Here is a 12,529-nt window from a genome sequence, read left to right as displayed (position 1 = left end):
TGTGGAACTCCAACGGAAGGGGGTACCGCTCCTCACTCACTTAAATCCGCCTGCCGTCGTACAAATCGCCAACTAGATTTTCGTTTCATAACCGTGTGTTCCATAGAGCAGAGCTAAAACGCCATCTAGACGCCGTGTTTCGAAACGTACCAGCGTTACTAGAACCACTCAGATGGGGAAACTCGATCCGTACTCGAGAACCGAGCTAATGGCGATCACAACGCCGCCATTTCTCCTGCAGCTGCCACTCGAGAAACTGCACGTGACATCTATTTTGACTTTAATCGTCCATTTTCGAGCCGAAACAGATACGGTGGAAGGGGGTGCTACCCCCGACTCCCAAGCGGACGCGCCGCGAAGTACCTCCGAAGTTAAAGGGGTATCCACACGAAGGAGAAATCCGCTCCTTTCCTCCGGGGAGCGCGCATCACGTGAGACATACGTCATCCCTTTTTGACGCCTCGTGGCGCCGTTCTCTCGTTCTCCTCCGTGGCGGAGGCGCGGAGGCTTCGTACTCTTGGCATGAGAACTCCGCAAGTGCGCGCGGCGGAGCCGGGGACGGAGTTTCCCGGGTTGTTGACGTCACGAGATCCGTCCGCGGAGTTCTCCTTCGTGTGGATACCCCTTAAGATGCGCCTAGGTCGGGACGCGCTACCTGAAATCACCGCTGAGGCATGGTTGTATAAAAACAATGTTAATTGTGCTGCAAAACCTTGCAAACTAAAGATCTTAGAAAACATCACGTGCCCCTTATTTTGTACTAAACTAGAAATATAAGTTACTACAAAAAGAGTTTTTTTTTTTTCGTTGGTTTTTACGCAAAAACATATGCTTTCTAAAAGCTCAAGGTGACCACAGTACAGACAAATGATAAAGAGTGGCGCTGTTGTCGTATTTAGCTCGGTCTCGGTGGACGCCAGCGGCCCACGTTTCGACGGCGAGTTTCCCAACTGAGAGTCCTAGTAACGTTGAAACGTACAGTGCTAATCACACTTGTCTATAACGCGCGAGCGTGCGGCTTTCCCCTGGGAGCGCTAGACTGGTGGTATTCGCGGAAACTAAGCTAGTCACGTGGCGCAACATGGAACGGCCCGCTCGAGGGGTGTACTGCCCACTCTATCAGCTGGCGGCGGACGCGGAAGGCTGCTCGCACACTTTTTACAAACATCATTGCTCGTACAATAAACACACTAGAGCATGAACGCGTATCAACGATGTCGTCATCAAAAAACAAGAATATATTATAAAGCACTTTACTTGTATCGCTTATCAAGCTGATAGAGTGGGCAGGACGCCCCTCGAGCGGGCCGTTTCATGTTGCGCCACGTGACTAGCTTGGTTTCCGCAAATGCCACCAGTCTAGCGCTCCCCGGAGAAAGCCGCACGCTCGCGCGTTATAGACAAGTGTGATTAGCACTGTACGTCCCGATTCCCATAGAATACGCTGCAGTTACCAAAGCAGCCGTCCGGCAGCGCGTCGAGCGACTCTTGGCGAGTCGTGGTGAGTGAGGGGGGGTACTGTTCGTGCATGCAGCGTCTATGAGCAGTTCCGTAACTGAGCTAATCTAATAACGTTGCGGGGGAGCTTGGCACTACTTTCCCAGGATCCAATGACTTTAGTCTTTTCTCCGCTTCACACTAAAGGCCCGTTCACACTCTTGCGACTGAGTAAGACCGAGTGAGACCGGACCGGTTTTTAAGCCTCTTGCGATGTCTTAGGACCAGCTCCGCTGCAGCGCATACGGTCCTAAGACGTCGCAAGAGGCTTAACAACCGGTCTGGTCTCTCTCGGTCCTACTCGGTCGCAAGAGCGTGAACGGGCCTTTAGTATACAACGCTGTCAAACCTACTGGCGCGAGAGAGTGTCTTCATCTATGGTTTCGTTGGCACGTGCTCACGAACACGTGCAAATGTTCTGAAAGATCAAGCCCCATGCTCGCACCAGAAGCTTTGACAGCGTTGTGCACTACATACGAAACAGAGTATATGCACGAGTGACTGCAACCTTGCCCATGTTAGCCTCGCGTGCATGCTGCACTTGTTTGAGGCTTGTCGGTGTCGGCGGTTTCTGTGTGTCGCTCTAGTGGAACTTGGAGATATGCATCAAGAACCAGTTTATCTACGTGTGGAACAACATGTAATTTATTATTTTTCATACTGAGGGAGGTGAAAACCTTGTCTACTATGCACGAGGACAAAATATTACTATGGCGAAGAAACATTGTCGTATATAAGCATTTATAAAAAAAATTAAGACCTTCATAAAAGTGCGTCAGAGCGCCGACAAGAAATTGTATCTCTGGCACTCTAGAACTGCGTCTGCCTCTGACAGGGCAATGGTCGACTTCAAATTGTTTCACGTACGGTGAAGACACTACTGACAATAAAATTACCTCTTCCTTTTTTTTATTCAGCATACATTTCAGGTCTCACTTCAGAAAATAGTAATTTATTTAGACCTTTCATGCTGTACTAAAAAAGAAAGCGTGCGCAAGCAATGAGGAAGTCATCCATAGTGCTCGGGGGTTAACAGTTTTTCGCCAAAGCACAAATTCGCGTGTAGCCGCACGCGCTTTTCTCCAGTCGACTGTTCATGACTTATAATTTCCGTGTCTCGCTCTCAATACGCATGCATGTTATAAACCAGTTTTAAAGTGGAGGTCTACGATATAATAGTTCCGGGCGTCTACTTCAGCTCAATGCACGCGAAGATTAAATCAAAGAATTTTTGAGCGCGACTAATGAGTGAGTGACAAGACTCAAAATAGGCCAAGAATAAAGAAAAAATGATGTGCGCCGGAACGAATGGGAAACGTAGGTTGAAGCCAATCGTTCTTGCTTTAAGAAAGCAGTTTTCTTTAAAATTAGTTAGGTCACCCGTTGGAGTTGTAGCTAAACTATCATACTCGGCGAATAAAAAGTAGGTGGGCAAGCGAGCTGGTGTAAATTTAACACAGTTACGATATCCCCGAGTTTTCGTAATTAGATTACGTTCCCTCGTAATTTGCTCAGTTCTCTGAGGGGAAAATAAAACTTTGACCAGAGCTAAATCTTAGGGTGTGAGAATACTGCGTTTTTTGGTCTAAACATATGTTTCGCCGTCGTCATTCGCCGAGCCGCCTTCGTAGGTTGCCGCGATTGGCTTTCCGAGTGTTGTGCGGGAAAGCGGATGCACGGGCTTTTTTTAGAGTGTATAGCCGACACTATAGGATCCGTTAAGGCCAATCAGACAGGGTCAAAAGTGCGTCGCCAAAGCGCTCATCATTTTTGTGGGTTTTCTATCCCCGTCTAAACCAATCACGCATATTGAATGCGTCATGATCTTGTATTTTTGTTTCGTTGCGCAATCAACTTAGCCGGTGAAGGCAAAAAAAAAAAAAGAAAAGCGAGCACCGTGAGAATTCATTTTCGGCACACTTGATTGGCTCTGTCGGATAGCAGCGTTGGCTTCGACTGGACTTATGACAAGCACAGTTAACTCCTCGTCATACACTCTAAAAAAAGTCATACACTCTAAAAAAAGTTCCACGCACAGCACTTGGAGAGCCAATCACCGCATCTCACGGAGGCAGCTCAGCGAATGACGATGCCAAAACATATATTTAGACCAAAAAACGCAGTCTGAGTTGTGACATTAAGCAATGCAAAACGTCACGCTTGCATTGCTTAATGTCACAACTCAGACTGCGTTTTTTGGTCTAAACATATGTTTCGCCATCGTCATTCGCTGAGCTGCCTCCGTGAGTTGCGGTGATTGGCTCTCCAAGTGTTGTACAGGAAAGTAGACGCACAGACGTTTTTTAGAGTGTACACCGAGACCCCCTCCGTAGATTGTAATGATTGACTCTCTGAGTTCTCCGCAAGGAAGCACGAACACCGTTTCTGTGGGATCCTAGCTAATTACTGAACACGCTCGGTAGCTATCAATGATTGGCTCTCAACCAACCGGTTTAGGTTTTGCAAGTAAGTCAGCATATGGGGAATTTATTACATATAACGGTAACCAAAACACATTTTTGTTTCTTACGGTTGTTACCATTATCGCGCTATGGTTTGCGAACAATATTTACTTAAAAGTGATTCAGACTGAAGCGAAATATTAGCTAAGGGTCTCCGTATCGATAGTGATCGTTGCGCATTTGTCACTGTAAGAAGCCAACCGCCTCCCGAAAGAGGGCGTTCGTAAACATAAGCGATAACTATTACCTTACAAAATAAACGAAAAGCGTCACGATTCGACGGTGCCTATTTCTTTTCACGACATAATCGCGCAAGACACGTTCGACGAACTAGTTACGCATGGTTTTTGTTTTGTTTTTTGTTTTTTTTGTATCGCCTGAGTATACATAGAAGCCTTGTAACATGCGTGAGCACGAACTAAGCGGCAGCTATAATACTAACCACGATACCGCCTAAACAAATCAAATAAAAAGAGAAACGCGAACGCGTGAAGAATTTCTTCAAGCGCGTTCGTGATTTTCGTTCGTTGCAACGAAATGAGGTATTGTTGACCGAGCAGTTTGTCGCTGCAAGTTGGTTCTGGCTATACAGGTCAACGATAGACGCATGTATTATCTACAATGTACACTGTGCACTGCTCGGCGAAGCTCAAGGTTTTGCGCAACCTGCCACGTAAATGATGGAATTTTACGTGGAGCACATTATGCGTAGGGTTTCTTGCTTTCGGTGTTGCACTTTTCTTCGTATCCGAGGCTGTTTCTTCGGGGTTTATTTTTTCCCCATGCAGTTGATGTTTTCCGGTGACAATTTTGGTGTGGAACAAAAAACGACGTTTATTGGTGTTTATAAGCCGCAATATGACCGCAAATTAAAGAATCGGGTGCACAAGGTTTTCCTAAACCACTAACAAGGGTCAATCGCTAAAATGTATGGAGTCCAACCAATGCAAAGAATGACGAAGCTTAGTATATTTTTGAGAGCTCACAAATAACCGTTTGCTCTGTAGCACTAAGCACTGCGTTTCACGTGCTTTAGTCATGATCTGTGTCACAGCACAAATAGCTGTTTAAGCTCGAAACAAATTTTCATCCTCATGGTCAAGCCTTCTGTATAGGTTTCAAAAATCGGCTCTTTCACATGCTCGCGTAGAATAGACGTGCCAAATTTTTCGGGGTGTTGAGTGTGCTTATAATACAACTTAGAAATAAACTTGATTGTATTGAATTTTCATGTTGTGTCCATAAATCTCTTTAAGTGCGCGCGCGTGCACTACTTCTTGGAGCTTAATCACCGCCAATCCCAGCAATCAAGAAAATTGTTGTGATTAGATTTTCACACCGACTTCTTTAGAGTAGAATCCCGTGAATGTTTATATGGCTCGACGCCTGACAAGTGAATTAGCGCACTCGTTAAGGAAATAGAGCTGTTCAGCGAGCAAATGTATTGATTAATAAATTTATCGCCACTTCATTCATCAATTCTGCAAACTCGTTCAGGTCTAACGAAAATGTTAATTAGATGAACCCCACAAAATAGTTAAGATAACGCTGAGTCATTAGTAATATTAAATCACAACACAGAGAGGTCGCAACAGACTGCTAAGCCCAAACATATCAAGCATACTAAAGCGCTTCCAAAGTTTAATAGGTGCAATAATCACACTATTTACGATGTTGCTTGCCAAAACGCTCTGTATCTCACCTGGCAAGATCTACCTTTTCCCTTTTCGGGGTATTTTTGTATTTTAACATAAATCACAAAGCCACCGATAGTTTTCTGAAACCTAAAAAGAGTTATGGCTTATTTTCACAAAAGCAGCATTCCAGTCTCAGGTTTGAATGTGCCCACATCTTTGGCTGCAACATTCCATTGTTTTATTTAAATGTGCCTAATCAGATTGAATACCTCAAAGTGTTAATTTGAAACTTTTTAGGAAAATAAATTAACTATCGTGCTTTGTATTCATATCCTAACGTCCTCCGTGGTCGTTTAGGTTATTCAGGAATAATTTACTTCTTCGAAGCGCAATTTTACCTTTTCTTCTTTTATAAATAAAAACGGTGTGTACATTTGAAAACTTGAGAATGCAGTACAGGCTCCGCCCCCCTGCCTAATACGCTTCAAGTAATTCCGCGCTCGAAACAATAGTCCGTCATCCGCTTGTGGCATCGGCTGTATGCCAGAGAGGAAAGAGCAAATCTCGCTATTAGTCGAATGGAACGACATTCTCCGACGAATCGGTGATGACAAAACACGGCAGTGACTTCATTCCAACGTGTCTTCGTGGGGAGCAGCAAGAGGCGATCATTGCTCAACTGGTTTGTCGTGCGACTGATCACGACGCGACATGTCATGGACAGAACTTTTTGAAGAGAAAAAAATACGACTTTAAAAGCGCCGTTTTACTAGACAGACTTTGTTTATTTAGTCGTTAAGATGCAGAGAGAATGCAGTGCAGCAGCTTGGAGATGGCTCGGTGTCATTGGAGAAAAATCGTCGCAACGTACATCCGCCGGCAATATGAAAGTGAACACCGTACCTGGTTACATGTCTGTTTTACGGCTCCCTAAAGCTATACTAACTCTGAACGTCTCAAATGGTACGTGGCTTGGGGCCTAAACTTTGCGTTCTAGCCCTCTTTTGGAACAGAGATTGTTCCAAAACTTGCAGGAGCGTCAAAAGCAAGAAGAGGGCTGTTCACCTTCATATCGCTCACGAGTGTACCACAGTAATAGGAGTGACCATAGCATACTGATGTTGCCTCGCAAATACTTCCACCGAACAAGAGCTGATACCGCAACGATTTTTCGACAGAACCTAAGCAGAGGCAAGCAGAAAACGAGCTACGAGTAAATAACTTTTACAATTGAAACGCCTGGGCGACTTCACAAAAGCTTAACCGCTTCAGCCACCGCGCACGTTTCACGCTTCGATGGCAATACAAGCCGTAGATGTTTACGTTATTACAAAACGAAATGCCACGAAAACACGCGAATACTGTCCCGCCTATGCGACGAATACCCGCGCGTTTAAAGACGGCAGCAAGCAGAAAGAAAACTTGCTGCGAACAGCCTTAGCAGGCAACAACCGACCGGTATTCGTGCCCTCGTCAAAGACGTCAGTTATTAAAGTCGTTGCATAAGAAACATCAGTTGAAAGCGATTGGCTAGCAGACTAATACGAATGCCTTTGAGGCTAATGAGTTATTCAATTCTCAACGTGACACCCAAGTACAAAAGGCAGAAACGATGCTCGACGCGCGAAACGAGGATCACGTTAGCCGTTGGTGTTCAGCTTTGGTCACGCAAAAGCCAATTTATTGCTCGGCTTTGCGCGCGCTGGTATTCTTTCGTGCGAATAGCTGATGTTCTACTCGAGTGCCGACAGACACCGAGCGCAACGAAACCACGTTACGCAAGATCATCCTCGTTTCGCGAGTGGTTATCCAGGCAACAAAGGTAAGAGAAAAGAGAATGCGCCCCCTGGCGTTACGTTATATTATAAACGGCCCTCCAGCTTAACGCAGGCAAAGACAACGAAGCCGACGTGACACTTATTCTTAAATAAGTTTATATCACAACATCTTCAAAAGGTTAAGGGTCGAGGCAAGAGCAGGTATTACAAGTAGGTATAATCACACATGCTAAGTGATCACATACGGTAATCCACAGAGCAGAAAAAAGCTGAACGACACGCTACCACACAACTTACATGAACACGTTTTTTTCTTTTTTATTTGTAATTTTTAACATCTACAAATATGCAGGTATAATTGCAGGCACGTATATAATCCCTTTGCGCATATCATTCAATACCTCTAAAACATTTTCAAGCGTCCTGTTCGAAAAGTGCACGCGCCCACCGGTTGCTGCTCCGAGGCCGCCATATTTTGGGTACGCACTTTGATCACGCATTGGCCACGAGAGCTGTGTTTTCGTTCGGCGCGCATTCGGGTGCACATCTATTGGCCACAAATGCCGCTTGGGGCTTGTCGGGTATCCGCTAATGATGACGTCACGCGCAGGGCTCTAGATGGTACAGATGCAGGCATGCAAAGCGCCGAATCCGCCTTACTCCACATTGACCTGAACGTATAGGCTTTTTTACCCGCGCCCCAAATTTTACCCACCACAACTAACCTTTCCGTTGCCTCACGTCAATGCGAAAATAAGGAAATGGTCAATGGCGAGTTGGCGGAACAAAGCACGCGTTAGCGAAAAGTACACTGCGGTTTACCATTTTTAGACCACCTGAGACTAGGTGGAAAAAACACGACGACGCCTCAACTACGACGTCTCAATTAGAGACGACGTCTCACGACGACGTCTCTAAATGAGACGTCGTCGTGTTTCTTCCACCCAGTCTCAGGTGGTCCAAAAAATGGTAAATTTACACGAGCTCGCCTGCGACCTAACTGTTTTTTTATTGTTTTTACACTGCGGTGTTTGAACGGCTAATAACATGTCGCACGAAAACAGCAATGAAGTGAACCGAACCGAATGAAAGGAAATAAAAAGTGAAAGTTACTCCAGGAAGTCGCCATCCAGAGCTGCTTAAAAGCGTCTACCCGTCGGCGCAGCTTCACAATTGTTTGTTAAAGCGGCGATTCAACAATTTTTGTACTTTCAGTACATACCGATTAGAATCATTCCTTGACATTTATAACCCGCGAAGTCACGTTAATGAATTTTATTCACGCAATTGCAGTCCCATAAACGAAAATCGAGAAACACGAGCAGCGTTCACACCCTCAACTCGCAGCCAGAACAAGAGGCCACGTGATCTGTAACCAATTATATGCCGCCAGTGTTTATCCTAGGCACGCGCTGGGGTTGCCAAAGCACAAGGCACGAGCCGACTTCCAAACATTGTTAAGGTACGGCTCTTCCTGTCATCACAACGATTGGCTACGAGCCACCAGACCGCAATGCATGTTGAGGCATTGATTGTCACAAACAGAAATCGCATTCTCACGCAAGGCCTGTGGCCACTGTATAAGCCGACTCTAAATATTGTCGACGTCGAGATCAGAAAGCTTGATGACGAGATCCTGGGGATTGCATTGTTGGCAACGCCAGTAATGCCATCCCCCCATCTTCGTCTCAAGTTTTGCGATAGACAAACTCAAAGAGAACATCCGATTATATCATTGAAATTACACTGGGATAAAGAAGCCTCTCGATCAGTGACGTTAAGTGCGAATATACATCGGGACCACTAGGGCCAGTACGCTTGTGTAAAGTGAGAAACATTCCTGACCAGTGTCGTTATATGGTCCCCTTAACGCGCCGACATTTTGAGACTGCTTAACACGGAACAGAGTAAACATGCAGGTGTTTCCTTCATTTCTTGGCCAATTGGGTCTTTTCGTGACGCGTTTCATCGGCCTCGAAGTCGACTTCCCCGGAAAGACAGATCTTGCAGCTGCATTCGACGTAGCGACTGCAACAGAAAAGAAGTAGTACCTACTGGCCGTGCCCGTAGATATGTTCAGCGAACTAATTATCGTTTCCCGACATCGCAGAATGCTCGTTTCTCCTTGGCGGTCCTGGCGCAGCGTCGTGGCGAGAGCGACCTTGTTCATTGTCGACGATGATAGTGAATGGCTAAATGTTTCCCACGCGCTGTGTGGACACACACTTTAGGCCAACGTGTCGGTACTAAAAGCAGATTTGTTGTGACGTCGGACTTGAACTTCGACCCGCTGTGGTCTTCCCAGACCGGTTTGAGGATACTAGTTACAACTTCGGACTCCGCAGCATCCAGGGAATGCATTGGTTGGCTGACTTTGGCTGCTCACCTAGGAGAGGTATTTGTAAAAACGTCTATCGCATGGAAGCGTAACCCTAGTAGCAGAAAGTGGGATCTAAAGGGGGTCCGACGGGGGACCCACGTTGGTTTTGCAACCCGAGCCCTAGTCGGCCCGACTTGGGCAGCCCACCTGGTTTACCCTCGTTGGACCTGCAGGGGGCCTACTTGGGCATCTCACCTAGGCTTCTGTCGATGGACCTCTTAGTACGATCAGTGTAAATTCGCCTTTATTCGAACGCGGCAAGCACAGCATTGATTTTATACCATTTCCGTTTAACCGCGACCAACAGTGCATGTCAATTTTGAGCAGCGGCGGATGCAGGAATTTCCTGAGGGGGGGGGGGGGGGGGGGTCAGGTGTTGGTCAGCGTATCATATGTTCAGGAACCCCCTCCCCCTCTCCCATGTTTTAAGGCCTAAATTTTACACGTGCAAAAATCAAGAGGGGGGTCACGGCATCCGCCACTGATTTTAAGTCACCATTTCAACAAAGTTGAAAATTGGATCTACAACCTACTCGTAAATTCAAAGTTTTGAAATTGGCTTCAAAACTAAAGAACATTGCCAGCCACAACCTTAAAAGTTTCTTTCCTGCAATTACCCTAAACCATGAAAACTAAGCTGGAATCTATTTTCAGACACTCTTATAGCTCTGGTCACGGGCGTGAATAAGTGAACCGGGACAGAAAAAATAAATATTTCTCGCTATCGCCACTGAAGGCATATTCGGCTTCATTGACGTTTTGAGACTTAGATTGCCCAAATGCTTACGTTGTCTCACGTTGAATTGAGACGGAACGGCAGAAAATCACCCATTATGGTGTTTGTCATGTTTCTCTACGGGCTCTGTCATCGCTGAACCAATCACAAATGAAAAAAAAACAAAACGATTGACTTGCGCTTGTTACGTTGCTTGATTGGTGCCATTAGCTCGTAGCGTCGGCTGCGTCTAGACTTAAAGGAACACTGAGACAAAAAAAATTATATTTCTTCCCAGGCGATTTAATATAGTGTCAGAAGACTACCCAATCAATATTTTATTAGAGCGTAACGCATATTTTTATTAAAGTCAAACAACGCAACTGTTCGAAACCGAAACCAAAACTGAACTGCGGAGAGAGCAGAAATGTAGAGGGGGAGAGAGTTGCGGCAAGTCACGTAACTACACCCCACCACGTTTTTATCATTTGTTTTCCTTCGTTTTTCTGGCCGTGCGAAGTAAACCAAAAACGCGCACCTCGCCAGTGCTGCCAGATTGGGCTATATATAGCCAAATCGGGCTACATTTTTTTCCAGTTGGCGTCAAAATTTTGTGGTTGGTTATGTGGCTATTTTGGGCTATTTCTAAGAATGCGGCGAACTTTTGTCGAACCTCAGGTTCGATGCTGAACTTTTAGATTCGGCTAGTTAATTTTCGATTTTTTAATCAGTTTCGAAAAAATAATTGTTACTCTTTTGGCTAGTCGAGAGGAGAGAGAGGAAGGAGAAAGGCTTCAAACTTCTACAAGCTTCGGGGTTTTCACAATGCGCAGTGAAGCAATGCTTGCAGAGTTCAAGCGGGCTCCCTGCAGCGCAGTGTAGCAAACCAAACAAATTGCACTATTACCACAGGCCCGGTAGCGCGTCTTCAACCCGGACGTAGACTGAACTCTCCAAATGCTGCCTTGGTGCCCATTGTGAGAATCCTTAGGCACCCAAGTTTGTAAAAATGAGGAGCCTGCAGTTTCACCGCTAAGCACTTGACTACCTTCCAGTCGTTTCCCACCCCAAGAAAGGACAACACAATCAGAAATAGCGTGAACATAAATGGTTGTCACTAATATTCTTCACAAAAAAAAAAAGACGAGTGGGATATTGGTATAGGACCTGAGATATTGGGGTTCTGATTTGAAACACTCAGTGTTCTGACTGTTCTGCTTCTGTATTTTGTTCTTTTACTGTATCATCATATCGCACGGGCTTCACAATAAAGCTGTCTCTGTGTGTTTTGTACCTCTGAAAACCTACGAAGGAAGGGCCAGTTTTGTACAGATTTTCATCCTTCCGAAGCTTATTTTGAAAAATTCACAAGTAACATAATGTGCACAAAAGGTGGTGCATCTGAGGGTTGAAACAGAGATTGTAATGTGTATTGTAGGAGTGTGAGGAATTGTAAATATAAGGCTTAAAAATCATTGTTTCTATTCTTGGCTATATTGGGCTATATTGTTTTTACGGCTTTGGCTGTATTTGGTCTATACCTCCCAGTTGTTTGGCGGTTTTTGATGGGACCATCTGGCAACACTGCATTTCGCACGAAACACGCAAAAGACAGGCACTTCGTGCTTGACGTTAACGCGTTTTTCAAGCTGCTACCAATTCGTGTTCGTAAGACAAGAAATGTCTTCAGCCGGGAGAAGGGGCGACGACTCGGCGACGTCTTTCTGCGAATCAGCTTGGTGGTCGGGCGCGCCTTACGGAATAAATCCTAATTGTTTTGATCTGTAAACGGTTTATCTTTCGAAGGAAGGCAGAATTCGCCGGTACCGCTAACAACAGTCCTGAAGTAGAGGTCCCACGCCCGTCATCCGCCGCCGTCGCTTAGTCCGCTTCTTTCAGCGATCCAGCACGCGACTCCCGCGATACGACGCCATGTTGGGAATTACGCAGAGGATGCACACAGAAGGCATTTTTCAATCAACATATTTGCAGTTCTTTAGAGGCCACAAAAAAACGGTATTATACTTTTTCTTTGTTTATTTATTCAGGTAGCTACAGCG

This window comes from Ixodes scapularis, unplaced genomic scaffold, assembly GCF_016920785.2.
Source record: "Ixodes scapularis isolate PalLabHiFi unplaced genomic scaffold, ASM1692078v2 PGA_scaffold8__174_contigs__length_109621045, whole genome shotgun sequence".
Taxonomy (NCBI): Eukaryota; Metazoa; Arthropoda; class Arachnida; order Ixodida; family Ixodidae; genus Ixodes; species Ixodes scapularis.
This window is presented reverse-complemented; position numbering follows the sequence as displayed.